Source organism: Ambystoma mexicanum, chromosome 5q (assembly GCF_040938575.1).
Source record: "Ambystoma mexicanum isolate Mex_15411 chromosome 5q, UKY_AmexF1_1, whole genome shotgun sequence".
Lineage (NCBI taxonomy): Eukaryota > Metazoa > Chordata > Amphibia > Caudata > Ambystomatidae > Ambystoma > Ambystoma mexicanum.
In genome coordinates this window covers 778,508,682-778,523,850 of record NC_090933.1, presented here as the reverse complement: position 1 = coordinate 778,523,850, position 15,169 = coordinate 778,508,682, and positions in this window count along the sequence as shown.

Here is a 15,169-nt window from a genome sequence, read left to right as displayed (position 1 = left end):
CACTTTGTAGCTGTGGCTGAGCAGTCAGACTTCCCTCAAGAAGAGTTAGGCAGTATACAGAGTATTTACAATAGGTCAGAAGAGCACAGTAGAACAAGTAAACACTGACCAGAGCTTGGTGTAAAAGAGATATAATTATTTATTTAAAACCACATCTAGAAAAACACACAGGCACTAATAGTAAGCAATTCAAAAATACGGTCACTAAAAGATATACACTCCCTTAGAGGAATTTTAGACAAGTCTTAAGTAAAGCCCCACTTATTTCCAGACAGCGGTGAACGCTTAATGCAGATGGCACTCTAATAATTTGTTTCAAAAGGGAGAGAAAAGCAGAGTATAAATTGAAACAGATCCCAACACTTTCATAAGAACAAAACAAGAGAGGGAGGCAAGTAAAACCGTGAAGTTAGAGTTCAGAAGGCCGGATCCACTTTAAGAGGATCAGAACGAAATGTGTCCAAGGACACACGGTTGAAGTGCACAAGAGTCTTGCAAATGTTCAAAAAAGAGTTGGACCAAAAGAAAGGGACCCGTTAGAAGGTCAAGGCGGCCAACCCAGTCCAGAAGGTTAAGGGATTATTATTACCTTGTAGCAATCTTTAGAAAGGGAGGCCTGCGGACACGGTCCCTTAAAGTGGTGAGAAGACTCCAGCGGGGGCAGTTGTTCCTGGCAGCGGATGCAAGTCAGTGCTTCGTCCGGGGGAAGAGAGGATCTCATCGGGGAGGAAGTCAGGAGTCCGTTGCACTGCCAGGGAAGAAACCAGCCGCAGAGTTCTCAGGTAAAAGGAGCGGTCCTTTTATTCGCGGTCCATTGGTAAGTGGCTATCCGGTTGCCGGGATGCTTGGCACAGGCAATTCGACCACAAGACAGCCTGGGATGCGAAAAGAAGGTAAACTGGTTGTGCCCACCAGTCAGGGGAAGAAGCCTCTCCAGTCGGGAGATCTTCTCTGTCGTCGGGAAGTGGTGAGTCGGTTCCGCAGGGCTCCACCGGTGGTGTCGTCGTGGTAGGTCGGCTCAGCTTCTCCCTCGTCGGATTCTCAGGTCCTGTGGCGACTTCTGAAGTTCCAGTCCCCAAAGCCCTGCTTTTATGCTGCATACCCCCATTCACTCAGCCTAGCTGTCAATCAAACATGCTAAGTGGTGAGCCGGCCGGCTCACCACTTGGGCCAATCACACAAGAGTGAGACTTCAGTTACCAAGGCAACTCAGTCCAGGGTGCCTAAACCCCCTCCCACACCCCCTGTGGTACCCAGACAGAGTGGCACCACTTTTGGAGGCTTCTGTGGAGAAGCCCGCCAAAAAGTGGAACAAAGGGCTCGACTTGGGTTGGAGTCACAGAAGAGAACACAAACGCCATTTTAGAATCGAGTCCTGGCAAAAAATACCAACCGGCGAATTCATATTAATTAAATAAACCGGCGGTATGTTCGAGGCTATGAGAATTAAATAATTAAAGTTGGTAGCCTCGAACAATCGAACAATGGGAAAATCCCATAGGGATATATTCGCGGTTGAATATAAAAAGTAGTATCCACTGCCACCAGCCAAAACTCGATCGGGGGGGGGGAGACGTGCCCCCTCGACTAACAGACCCCGGGGCAATCGAATTGCCCCGACCAGTACGTCCACAATATGATGGTTTGTACCAGTTTCTGTTAATAATTTGGGACTAGTAAAGCCAATGGTGACTTTACATGCCCTGGGAGACAGTAGTCAGTCCCAGGGTATGGAGTCTATGGTGGGGTGTCACTATGACACCCCTGTGTCACTGCACGGAGGGTGCTGTGTAACACACATAGTAAAAACACATGAGACACTATGGAGTAAAGGACCCCATAGCCCATAAAAACACATTAACAGTCAAAGGAACACTATAAATCATGTCCAAGAGTGGGAGAAAAAGGGTCTCACTCTTGGCAGGAGAAAAAAAAAACTCCAGAAATCCAGCAAAGCTGCAGGGGGACTAACTAGGTTAGGAAATTCAGCCTGAAGAGAGAATTCTCCCTAACAAACTGCATCTCCGAAATAAGGAGATTACATTGGATTTACAGCAGTCCATGTTATTACCTCCACTATAACACAGATTGCACAATCAAATTGGTGGTTTCATGTCAAGCATCCGATGAGGTACCTATTGGACCCTGGTCTTGGCTCTTGCATTGGTAGTGTTGTGCTCTTATTGGGACCCTTTTACACCACCCCAATGTTTAACCTTTTGCTTGTTACAATTTGTTTTTCTAGGGTGCTTTCTAGGGTTTCATTTACATTCAAGGCAGATCGAGAATCCAATAAAGGGACTGACAGCTTACCTACAGGTCAACAAGGCAAAGGGTAAGGCTATGAAGCAATGGGCTACACCACATCATCAAAAGATGCTGTATTGAAATGGAAATATGCGGTGACGGAGTACTAACGCAACCTTATTGAGATGGCCACCCTCACATGCATCACATTGATCATCCAAGCACTGGGTGACCCGATCAAAAGACGCCGAATATTTGATGGCATGCAAGTCAAACAAGGGGACATCATATTCTTACAAGAGACACACAGACAAAATAGAATCAGCCAAATTGTGCCTGGGATGTGTAAGTTGGCATTCCACGTGCCAATTCCTAGGAGAAGAGGGGTATTTATCCGGCTTGAGAAAATGATCCCATACAGGGAGCTATCCACAATAGTAGACCATGAAGGTAGATATCTGATGGTCCACAGGACCTCATTCCAGCAGTGACTAGCATTAATAAATATCTAAGGTCCAATAGAGGACAATGCTGGCTTCTTCGCACATGTTTAGCATTTGTGCATCATACATGGGTCAAATGACAATTATAGACAGAGATTTTAACATTGCTCTGTCACACATGCTCAATAGGCAGTCTGCAGCCCACACCCTAACACGTTCCCAAGAAGATTACAATGCTCACCACACTTACAGAGTAGCTTCGAATGGTGGATGTGTGAACACTACTTGCACTAACAATGGACTTCTCCACCTTCTCTCACTGCCACCATAGCTACGCCCAGCTGGTCCTTTGCCTGCAACCTGTCAATACTCTATATGTGGTAGATCAATTCAAGATCCTCCCCATAACACTATCTGACCATGTCCCGGTAATGATGAAAATTACCATCCCGACAGAGCCCAAAAAAAAACCAACATGGAGCCTCAACTTAGATACCCTCAAATGTAATAGAGGGGACGGAAACCTTCTGGCCCAACAATTTGGTTGACAAATACAACACTTTTAGATGCTGGGATGTGTACAAAGCCTTCCTCAGAGGTCGATGTATCTCACGTTGGGCCAAAAGACCCGACAGTTCACATCCCAAGAACAACAATTAACATCAGAATTACAAAACATGGAGCAAGCGCACAAGAGAACCAGAGTACCGGCCCTCCTAGCTACACTGAATAGCTTAGGTCTGAAATTAAGGTTATCGCCACTGCACCACACAGAAATTCTTCTCAAAATGGTCCAAGACCTTTTACGGGTAACGTGAAAGGCACCTCAGGCCAATGGCCCTGTTTCTTAAATGGCAACAGCGCACCCAAATAATTGTGGTTTTTCAATATAATTCAGGTAGCATTATGACAGGAGGCACCGACATAAATAACCACTTTGCCGAATTTCACACAGATCTCTACACCCAGCCTAAGCAGATTAATGAGGGGTGGTGCTATACTTTTCTGCAACAAGTGTATACACCGGCAGTTGCAGCAGAGGAATTATCGACACTAAATGCGCCGATTACAGAAGTCAAAGTGATCAGTGCCATTGCAGGACTTGCTAGTAGTAAGACAGCTGGTCTGAGCGGCCCCCATTGACCTTCATAAGGTAATGCCAGAGGTCCTTGCACCTAGACTAATGGCAATGTTCACGAAGGCATGCGAGGAAGGGCACCTTCCAAGCTCCATGCTTGATGCCAATATAGTTGTTTTCCACAAACCTGCCAGGGATCCCACAAACTGTATTTTGTAAAGACCAATATCCTTCATCAACTGAGATACAAAAGTCCAAGTCAAATGCGTGGCGAAACATCTGGAGCGACTTTTACCTAACCTGATACTCCTGGACCAGTCCAGTTTCATAATTAATCGACACCCTTCTGACAATATATGTTGCCTGTTGAACATAATAGCAGGCCAATCTGACCTGGAGGACGCAATTGCATCCCTCAATGCCAAAAAGGCATTCCATAGAGTTAGATGGGACTACATATTTTCAGTTCTGGATAAATTCAGCATTGTGGGTATTTTGTCAAAATGATTTGAGTGCTCTACCAGCATCCCAGGGCAGCGGTGGTCACCAACGGCCGAACTTCTGCTATGTTTTCACTACACATGAGCATGTGCCAAGGGTTGGCCCATGTGGCCAACACTCTATGCGCTGGCTATCGAACCCCTAGCCCTCAGAATCTGAGTTGATAATAGATTAAAAGGCATCAGTAGGGTTGGTATAGGGCACAATATATCCATTTATACAGATGGTGTGCTGCTTTATATGTGTTCTATAGACTTCCAACGCATCATTGAGATGCTACGAGAATTTGCCCCGATAGATTTTAAAATTAACTTTGATATGCATTAGGTTATGACACTTTGGAAAGACATAACCTGGGATCCTGGATGGATGGCCCCATTCAAATTACAATCACAAGCAATGAAATACCTTGGGGTGGCCATTGGTGCCAATTGCAACAGATTGGCTCTGAATAATGATCCTCCTATTCTGATCAAAAGCAACCTCATTGAATGCAACATTTGTCAGGGTTCCGTACTAGAGGGCATGAGTGCCCCATCCCGGATGCCTGCCGAAGTCACCCGGGGCCTTGGATCCGTGTGGCGATGTGTGCACTAGACCTGTTCGGCCTCCGGGGAGTCTCCTGAGTCGCAGACATGTCCCAGAATGAGGAAATTGACCTCCTGGGTCCTTGTTGAGTGTGCTTAGGTGAGGCGAAAGCGAGTAGCCTGCTTCCTCTGCTTGCCTCGTCCTCACAGATGTTGATTTGTGGCAGTGTGGAAGGGCCCGAGGAGATGCACTGGTGACTACTGAGATATCCCAGCACACAAGTGCGCCTATGGGCACCTGGTGTCTCTGGGGGATGTCCGCTTTACTACTAGGATCTTGTTGCTTACAAAAGGTTTAAAACATTTTGTCTGTGTGAGAGAATTTGAGAAAAACCATGGAAAACTGTCAGTTACACGGTGTGAAAGTATACTCATGCATATAGTCTCCTTCAGGCTTGTTCTCCCTGGAGCCAGGGATCACTGATTCTATGGCATGCCTGGAGGCTTCATATTATGCATTACAATCTTTACTACTGACACATAGCATTAAAGACATTTTTTTTGTAAAACAAATAAATTCATCAAGAAAAAACAGGAAACCGCAGTATTCCATTAGAACCACAGGGGAGCCATCCCAATCCAAGATGGGGTGCAGGTCAAGCCCCCTCATTAACCAATCAGCAGGGACCCACCCCCATGAAAGTCCCTTTTTCTAACAGCAACTCCTTTACCTTTGCTGCTGATGCATCAGTTAAGTACACTTCTGGTCACAATTGTACTTTACTATGTTAACTAGTTTTTGACTAGTTTTATAGAACTTCCTTTGTGTTTGTTTCGTGACCGCTGAGTCTGCTTTACTTTATTATCATGCGGTCGCGTGATTAAGTACGCGGTTTCAGCGTGTGTGGCAGTGAAGCCTTCCAGGCTTCCATGTGCCACAGCAAGCTGTGAGCAGTTCGCCTTGTCTGTCCCAGAGCAAGCGCCAGCGGAGAGATTATAACTCTCCACATTTCTTTTTCTTTCGACCCAGCGGGCCAGTTGGGTTCACGCCCACCCTCCCGCACCCTACTTTCCCTTATCAGCGCTCGTAAGGAGCGCCGTATCACTGCAGATACAGTGTAGCGCTGTCCACGAAAAAGGAGGAGGCAGCCCACCTCTCTACTTTCAGGCCAGCGGGCCAACTATAATTGTATCCCCCACACCCATCGCCTACCAAATAGCGCAGTTGGGTGGCACTGGCTTGGGGGGGGCTCAGCTACATGGGCAAATATATATATATATTCATTAAAAAATCGTTGTTAAGGGGGCGTTATGGTTAAGTTGCGCTACTAAAAACCTATGAAATTCACTTAAAAAATGTGTTAATGGGACGTTATGGTTCCAAGTAAAACCGAAAAACACTTGAAATTCGCCAGTTATGGTAAGCTAAGCAACCATAACTCGCGCCACCACTGTGCACTGCTAAGACTAACACCCAGATGACATCACAAATGGTTGCTTAGCTTACCATAACTGGCGAATTTCAAGGGTTTTTCAGTTTTACTTGGAACCATAACGTCCCGTTAACAAAGTTTATTTTAGTGAATTTCTTAGGTTTTTAGTAGCGCAACTTAACCATAACGTCCCTTTAACAAAGTTTTTTTACTTAATTTGATAGGTTTTTACTAGCGCAACTTAACCATAATGTCCCTTAAAAACTTTTTTACTGAATTTCATAGGTTTTTAGTAGCGCAACTTAACCATAACATCCCTTTAACAAAGTTTCTTTACTGAATATACACTTGCATCATGTGAAGTTGGGAGATGTTTACTAAAATTCCCTTACTTTATATACATATAACATAGAACATACTGAACCCCTGTGCTAATGATTTTTGAAGGCTACGGACTGTGCGTATGTCCGCGGACGGGTGCGGACGACATCAACACTACCCAAACACTCAGGGGGTATCTGAAATTGTTCTATCATACCATAGAAAAACTGCTCAAGTTTAAAAAGCAGCACGTAAACACATTGTAAGTAATAATAAATAAGCAGTGCCACCTACACATCTAACACATCAACCATCCATTTAAATACCATATGTAATAAAATGGATTATACCACAACAAAAAAGATATGCCTCCAACATAATTACCTCACAGAAACTGCAGAGCTAGAAGCAACAGTAGACCTGCACAACACTACGAATACAACTTACCAGAAACTAGTAAGTAAACTTCATTTTTCTTATATATTGCTATACTTTTTGTATGAGGTACAGTACAATTAATATATTTTTGTTTTTCACACAGAAATGTGCAGTACTTTGGAGTGGCTTGAAGAAAATGTTCCACATGAGGAAATGTCTGAAGACAGAGATAATAATGGTAGACACTTCAATATATAAGCAAATTAATAAACATTACCTTATGTGTGCTTAACATATATATATATATATATATATATATATATATATATATATATATATATATATATATATATATATATATTTATTTTTAACAGACCATACAAACATTTTAAATATTACACCAAAAGACACATTGGAAAAGACTCTGGAACACATGGAACAGAAAATAGACATGGTCAAGGAAAATTTCAATGCTTTGAAACAGTTAGTGGAGGACCACATAACAGAAGAAATTAAATACCATTGTCCCATCTGTACCTGTGCCCCCTCTCTATGTCCCAGTGAACTATCCGCAAACCCTCAACAACAAGATAAACGTTTTGATGAGACTTCCAAGCCTTCATTCCCTCCCATGCATCCTCTCCAAACCCCTTATTCCCCTGCTTCTCCCTCTCTTTCATAATTTGTGTATATGTATATAATAAAAAAATGTTATGTTTCTTTTACTGAAATTCTTTGTGTCTTATTTTATTTGTAAAAAGCAGTTAAAATGTCAGCGGACAGCGCGCCTGTCCGGCCTAACAAAATGTGGATGTCTTAAGGACACTACACCTTTCTGTAGCGTTCGCAACCAAGATGAAACTGTTATTAGAACACACCAGGTGTCCGGGATGTCCGTAAAATAACAAAATGGGGGTGTCCTAAGGACACTATACCTGTCCGTACCATTCGCAACCAAAATGGAAATGTCTGTAGAACAGGCGCGGTGGCCGCGATGTCCGTAGTCAAACAAAATGAAGGTGTCCTAAGAACACTATGGGCCTCATTACGACCCAGGCGTTAAGGGTTAACGCCATCGTTAACCCTTAACGCCTATTCTGATTTTAATGGCTGCTCTTAGCAGCCGTTAAAATCCATGGCGCTAACCTGCCATGATGCTAATTACGCCACCGTAATTTACGGTGGCGTAATTAGCGCCTTCCCCACTCCCATTATGCCCTATGGGGCAAAAATGGGAATGGGGAAGGGAAAATGGGAAATGGGGATTTACCGCCCCACTCACCTTGGAATGGGGTGGTAAATCCGCCATCCACCATGGTGTAAACGTAGTTTACACCATGGTGGTAAAGTTGGCGCAATTAGCGCCTGGGTCGTAATGACCCCCTATATCTGGCCGTACAGTCTGCAGAACATCTTCGCACATTGCGCCTGTCCGTAACTGTCCGTGTCACTTTTGTCGTACTTTTAATTAGTTTGATGACCCGAACACTGTCCATAGAACACCCCCGCTGATGCACACGACCGTTCCTGTGCATTTGGTGTCCTGCGGACACCCATTCCCTTCGCGGGCGTGTTCATGAAGTCATCATGTGACCGCATCCATGCTGATCGTGTGTCCTAATTTGCGCACTTTGTCCGCTTCCCCAACATTTTAAAAGAACTTATGCAGACAATCCAAATTATTGTACAGTAAAAAATCACCATTTCACATGTTCCAGGCATTGGCCCTAGCTTTCCACAGCAGTCACGAGGAGCACCCCTCCACCCCTATAAAAGGCCACACCCGAGAGCCCATCTTCATTGTACTTCTGGCTATTGCAGATTGACGTTTGCTGCCTTTAGTGCTCTAGCTGAGATTACCTCACCAACCGTAAAGGCATCCATGACTGCTGTTGCTACATCATCAGCCTCAGCACCACCCCCAAACCCTCCACCACCTCCCCACGGGCCTGCAGAGGGGAATACGCGTGAGGATTTAGAGAACAAGGATGAAGAGGATGAAGAGAATGAGGTTCGAGGAACTCCCTACTACCAGCACTCGCCGGGGGTCGTGGGTGTGGCGGTTGTTTACCGTTCATGGTAACGTACCGAAAGCACGTGCAAACAAGGTCACCTGTAAGCAGTGCAATTTGGTGCTGAGTCGTGGTAGACATGGTTCGTACAGCTTTGGTACGACATCCATGAAGCGACACCTAACTTTGTTCCACGGTGCGGACATCCACAAAGTTGTACCATGTAAAGAATGAAGTAGGTTGAGTTCCTCCTCAGCATCCTCCATTTCCGATCTTCTCACCACAAGAGACACTCCTGTGGGAGAGCGCATCCCTCCAGCTGCTTCACAGGCCATTTGCGATGCTGTTGACCGTTACCTTTCGAAGGTCACAATATTGTGTATGTACTGTGACGCAGTACTCTGCAGGGGGGAGAGTCTTCGAAGTGCTTTCGAGACTACGGTCAGTAGGCACCAGAAGAGCTGCTACCTACCTAAATAAGGCCCACCCTACATCGTCCTCTCTCCACCTGCCCTTTCTTATCCCTGTGGTTGGTGTCCCTTCCTTACCCTCCTTTCCCCTCCTCTCCTAGTGTGTCGGGTGTACAAAGAGCCACAAACACATATAAAACAACAAAAAGTTTTAAAAAAAGGCACTTTTCAGAGCCGCCTTTCTCAGTTTAAAAATAAAACTATCATGTAAACGATGCAGGCCCCCGCGCATTTTTTTAAAGTCTGCGGACAGTCCTAGGACAGATACAATTTTGGGGTGCAACTCTAGCAAAACCAATGCACTTTTCTCTGGGAGTAAGTGGTGGCTCTGAAAAGAGCCGTTTAGTGGTGTTGTGCGTGTTTCAAAAACTTGGATTCGTCAACATGTAATGCAAAATAGATGACTATACTTCCAGAAAAGGTCGCAATGCATTTTGTGCATTTCCAATAAAAATCTGATTGCCAGCATATGTAAGATGGACTCCATCTCTGCGAAAAATGAATGTGCTGCGAAACATAATATTTTCATTGTGGAAAGACGACATGCCAACGTCTCTTAGAAACGCACAAACAGCCTTATTGACATTGCGCCTCGCTTTCTCCATTTGTGGAGCAAATGTAGAAGAACGCAGCCACATTTGTCCAAGCGCAATACGTGAAAAAATTACTTGGCAATTTGGATACATGTCCATCACCTTCGCAAGTCCTTCCTTCATTGCAAATTGTAAAGAAATTCCGGACACATGTCCTAAACTGTTCCCTCCACAATGAATTATAATGATGTCAGGATGACGCTCTATCTGTAAAGTAGCACAGAGAGGTACAAAGTCTAGCCACTTCATTCCACGCATTCCATGCCAGTGCACTTCCACATGAGGAATCCAAGATATATACCACAACGTTCTGCATGCACCTTCAACCAATATATCCATGAGCCTCCCAAAATCCAGATAATCTGTTTTCGAGCACACACAGCCATAGCTGTCTATTCGCCTCTCAGGAAAAAGATGTTGTCACTAAATCTCTCCATACACAACACACCCACTAAACCTTACTGACCAATCCCTAGCTGCGCTCATTTTCATTTGCATGCCTCTCCACCCCAGAATCCCTGTATGTAATGCGCGCTGTCCGCAGACTACCGCCATGTCTGTGGACATGTAGAAGTTCTGAGCGTGGCGAATGTACATTTAAATAGTGTTCCCCATTTCCCCTTTAAGGTGGGCTCTGAAAAGAGCTGTTTTTTTGTTTTTTGTACAGATGCCTGACAGACACCTGTTATTTTGTATTTTTTGGGGAGGGTTTCTTCTTAGTTTGCTCCCAAAATCTTCACATAACCTGTTCCAAAGCAACCCTTACATTCCAAAAAAACATGGCATTTCCCAAAAAAGATAAACAAACACCATCTGCTTCGAAATAAGCCGCATTACTCGAAACAATGTTCTCGTGGCTACAGAAACACATACCAGTTCTTAGCATGAAAGCAAGCATGCCTCGATTGATTGCACACCTAGCAATGCTTTGATCAGGACAAAAACAGAACTGTGTCCCATTTTGCTCTAGGAAGTAATCCAGAAAGAATTACTTTCGCAGTTGGAAAGGTGTTGATTACTGCTTCAACCAACTGTTCCAAATCTCCCAGCAAAGTAGGGGAACTCACATACCCCAAATGGAAAGCACCATAGTGCAAAACTACCACATGGGGACTGTTCATCCTACGCATATCTCTGCAAACTAGGAGAATTGCCTCTACATTGCAGTCAGTTGCAGCGCTCCACACCACCTCCACTCCTCTAATATCAAAATTGTTTGCCACATGTCTGCATTGAGAATAGTGCTGTAAACCATGGACAAACATATCTCCGAGCACCAACACCCTGAGTGTCTCCACCTCTGCCATCTTCACTACACACACTCTCTTTCTACACAAACAACAATGTCAGCATCTGATTGGCTGATCCCTACAGTCCCCTTTCCATGCTGGATTTGCTGTAAAACCCTGTATGTGGCACGCCCCACCCGCAGACAGGTGCGGTGTCCACACGGCACGTAACTCTTAGCCAGCCCTTCCACCCTTTCCACATCACTTGCAAATCCATTCCCTCATTGGACACAGCTAAGCAGTCACACAACCATCCACCAATCACATCCAAGACTTCTACATCTAACTCCAGCATCAGAGTTCCGCACTTCAAATGTACTGTTGATCACTCTGAATACAAGTCTCATATCATTGGAAAACACCTACTACAAAAACTACTGTGCAAGTCTCGAAGATTTCTACTTACAGCTCCATGCATATCCACATGCATGATTACAAAGTACAGGTATGCATATTTTATTCAGAGTACATGTACAACTCTTATGAATCCATATAAAAAAGTAATGCCACTAAATCTGCATAGCCAATACATACATGCCAACGCTCCCGCTTTAAGCGCAAGACTTCCGATTTTTCATTGAAAAATTGCACTAATTTTTACTATCTCCCCCATAACCTATACATACATGCCAACCCTCCCGATTTAGGCGCGAAACTCGATTGTTCATTAAAGAATGTCACAATTTTTGAATGTCTCCCACCTAAATTAATGCTGATCGTATGAGAAAAATAAACGTTCTGATTGCTGTGGTGAAATCTCCCTCTCAGGTGCCCCGATCGTTTGCATGTCTAGTTATAATATGAAATTATTCAAATTTTTCCCACATGCTATAATGAACTATCACTTCCAAACCTCTCTGCCATCTACAACACAGCTGCAAAACAACAAGTGAATTCCATGAACTTAAAATTGTACTCATTTGCGAAGCAGGTTGAACTAACATACTGCAAATAACATATAATGGCTGCACATAGTCAAATAAAATGGTTGCATACACTATGTTCAGATATCAAACGAGAATACCACCACGAAAACATAAAAGTTAATGTGTACATTAATATCAGTGCTATAAACACACAAAATTACTAACTTCATCCTTTTACAATTGCAGTGAAGACCACTCTCCTGAAAATCAACAGCATCTAAACTACAAACAACATATCCGAAGAAACCTGCTCATTCTACACAAAAAGAAAAAGTACGTGGATTAATACCTTTATATTCTTACTGTTCCTCATAAAGACTGTGTGGGTCATTCATGTAATTTGCGCACCAAAAAAAACATTGATTTCTGAACCATTCTGCCCACAAATCCCCATTTAGTAAACGGAGATTAACAGGCAGAATGGCACAGAAATCCCTGTTTTTTTGGAACACAAATAACATACTGAAGCCTTAGAATGTTCGTACTACAAATAAATAACTGTTTTAATTTTATACCATTATGTTTACTATTAATGCTTCTCCTCACCACTAGCTCACTTTCTACTCTCATCTGAACCAGAGCGTAGTAACATACAAACAAAAAAATAGCCTTCCCAACTCATTGTAACTGCCCAATGCACATTCACACACCACCACAAACAACTTCCCAATTAAACTCATACACGCATGCACACAGCGCACATACATAGTAAAACAGACCAACCCATACCTTCTTTTTTTTAACAGACCCCAAATAATGCCTACCAAAAAGCAAGTCTGTAGAAAGGAATGCAGAAATAGAGCAAATTAAAATAAAAGTGTCCAAAATACGCAGCCATCTCTACCAGAGTTTGTACAAAACGTTGAAACAAAACAGCTAATGGAGTCATTTAGCGAAACAAAAGAAGCTTCAACTACAGAAACTTTGCCTCCTCTATCAAAATGTGAAACAAAACAGTAAATGCTTAACAAGAATTCGGCTACCACTACTGCTAACACTGGTCCTATAAATCCTCATATACTAGTACGAAACCATACTAAAAAAAGTATTTTAGCAAGAATGTTCCGCCACAGAGTCCTTCAGAATCTAATAAGAACAGGAGCGAAACCATCCACAACCCTTAAAACCTACCGTAGAAAATTAATCCTAGAAGCTCTCATAGACAGTGCAATCCTTCTCAAAAGGAAGTTATTTATTTTAGTTTTAAACAGAATGAAACCACTAACAAAACTAAGTACTAAACTACAAAAGAAACATCTCAATAAAAGGAATGTCAACAAAAATAACTTCTTAAATATCTGTGGAGGGGAATGGAGCCACATCACAGAACCATATTTTAATGAAGAAGCATACAAACAAAACCAAACAAGCACAATTGCCATCCATAGCAGTGGACGAGGATATGAAAAAATCAATAATACCATCATGGAACAGGAAACACTGCTTACAAAAGTATCCCCAGAAAACTCAGAATTACCTCTCCATTCGACTGAACCTAAACGTCCAGTATACAAATGGCCGTGCACGTCAATGTGTAAAAATCCCAACAAATGTTTCAAATCTTTACGCCAGTTCCTCAATCAGTATGTGAAAGGTAAAGACAAAATCAAAATGAAAGTGCTGCAAAATATGGATACCTGTCCAGTGCGCAAATACACAGGACTACAAGGACATTCATTAGCCTGCATTTCAGGACCTATTTGCAAAAGCACCTTCCATGATATCAAAATGATATCAACACATCATTCAAATGTAAGAAATCTGGTGTATAAACTGTACTATGCTAAAAGTCCTGCTTTAGAACTAGCCAATTTAAATAACACTCTTCTACATGGTACACCCAAATACCTACAAGAAGAAATCAACCGTATCCAGAGAAAATATTTTGGAAGTGAAAGCCACTTACAAAATGCAATAGCTTTAGAACAGGCTAGCAACAGTTGTGCACATGGCAACCTTCTATTACACACATACAAAAAAGAAATACGAAAATGTAAAAGTACATCCGCTGAAGTACCAAACCATGTGTGTGTGTTGCCGCAGAAGTTTTTACAAAAGTAACACAAAAACTATAGACGTAACATACAAAATAGAAGACAATGAAGATTCCAAATGGTTTGAATTAGCTCTATACCTTTTAGCAGAAAACAAATACGAAATAAGTGAACCCTTAATATGTTGCAGTTACTGCACTACAAAACTTGACAACAACCAAACTCCTTCACGGGCTATCAAAAATAACTTGGAATTATTCCCACTACCAAAACCCCTGCAACAACTCAATTTGTATGAGAGCATCAAAATTCAAACAGTACACCCATTTCAAGCAATAATACGCCTTCAAACAAAAACAGCAAAATGACCTCCCTCTGAATTGGTGAAAGGCATTTGTGGCAAAGTAGTTTAGTTTCCATTAGATCTGACAGAAAAAGTGCACACTCTAGTAGTGCAACGTCCAATAGAGCATTCTTTAATTGTCTTAGTAAATGATGTACCAACAAAAGACAAAAAAATTTGGCAACAACTCATGGGGCCTCATTACACGGAAGGCGGTGAGCCATGGCGCTATTAGCGCCATGGCTCATGCCGGTAAAATACCGGCACCGCCTTGGCGGAAAGGGGATTTACCGCCCCATTCCAAGGTTGGAGGGGCGGTAAATCCCCTTTCCGACATTGCCCTTCCCCATTCCCATTTCTGCCCCATAGGGCTCTATGGAAATGGGGAAGGCGCTAATTACGCCACCGCAATTTTGCTGTGCCGTAATTAGCTCCGAAGTCCCTTAGTGGGTTGGATTTTAACGCCTGCAAGAAGCAGGCGTTAAATCCTCCAACCCGCAAAGGGACCTCGTAGTATGGCGGTAAGGGTTGACGGTCACCATTGCCATTAACGGTGACCGTTAACCCTTACCGCCGTCCGTGTAATGAGGCCCATGGACTTACATAATGTTAGA